We start from the raw sequence: 1560 nt of genomic DNA on the forward strand, positions 1-1560 counted from the left end.
TGACGTCCACCACCCAAGGACGTTCATCTTGGCGGGCTTCATCCTTGTCTAGTTTGGCTAGATCCTCGCTGGTAGCTGAATTTTTGGCATAGGTTGCGGGTGTCAAAACATGGAACATATTAAGTTTCTGGAAAGATCCTCATGTGAAAAGGTGAAGGTAAACAAACCAATGACTTTTCCGCTTTGATATTGTCCAGCACGCTCAGATGATCTGTGACCAAATGCTCTCATAGTACCTTGCGGCTTGTTGGGCGGTACCATCTTGACTGCATGATTTTGCTTGATTACACGCAGGGCTTCAGAGTGTTGCTGCATGATCTTGATAGCCCTTCAAAAGTCTTTCCAAAGTTTCACTTCTGCAGGGTCATTGCTGGCGGGGTCCTGCAGCAAGAATTGTCAGCCATGTGAATACAACATAAAGCTTGAGGGACTTGACCACTTTGTTGAACCTAGCAACACATATAAGCTTATTTCCAGCCAGATTCACAAGTAGAACAGTTCCATAGGTAACTACTTGCTCTTTCCTGTTCCCAAATTGAGGAACTTGGAAAACATCACAGTCCTCTGGCAAGCCAAACCGGTCTTTGATTCCTGCTTTAATTCTTTGACTGACACATTCTCTTTGAACATCCTGGACTGGATCCTGTTTGGCATTGTGTTGTTGAGCCTTCTTCCTCTTTTGGCACTCCGCAAGCTTTTGCTTTCTGAGGTCTGATACTGGTTTTGGCATCTACGTAAAAAAACATTGTTTTGATTAGTGGAATGCTCATCAAAAAATCAAGATTTCTTAATTTGTGTGGGGATGCAATGAAATAATGAATAAAGTGAATAAACAATGAGTGATTAAATATTTGATGGATTGAATGATTGAGTATGAATGACATGAATATATAAATTTATGAATAATTGTTTGAAGAAATGATTGATAAAGTAATTTCTTGAGGATTAAAATCAGGAAGCACCAAGATACATTTAGCAAAGGGTTAGGCTGGTAGTTGGGGGTCCCCTCGGTCACTTGCCCTGCCCTTCACGAGACATAAAAATCTCTGCATGTATCTCAAGTAATTCCGTCTTCCATGAGTCAATGTGAATAACCTTGAGCTGTAAATCTTTTGAAATAAGTGAATTTGCATTAATGAATAATTGTTTGAAGGAATGATTGATAAAGTAATTTCTTGAGGATTGAAATCAGGAAGCTCTGAGATACATTTAGCAAAGGGTTAGGCTGGTAGTTGGGGGTCCCCTCAGTCACTTGCCCTGCCCTTCACGAGACATAAACATCTCTGCATGTATCTCAAGTACTTCCGTCTTCAATAATTGTTTGTGAGTAAATCATGAGTGGTAAATGTTTTGAATTATATGAGTCTTCTTTTGCGATGAATGGAACAGATGTTTGAGAAATATTGATTGATTTATTAATCTACATTCAATTATTATCGGCTTCTTGTGGATTCTTCAAGGTTCTATTTCTTCTTGAGGATATAATATTTCTTCTTATATGTTCTGTATTGATCTTGGTGAAGTCAGGAACAAATGGGAAGACAAAGGAAGAACATGGAT

The sequence above is a fragment of the Melampsora larici-populina genome, assembly GCF_000204055.1.
Source record: "Melampsora larici-populina 98AG31 unplaced genomic scaffold MELLAscaffold_125, whole genome shotgun sequence".
Classification (NCBI taxonomy): Eukaryota; Fungi; Basidiomycota; class Pucciniomycetes; order Pucciniales; family Melampsoraceae; genus Melampsora; species Melampsora laricis-populina.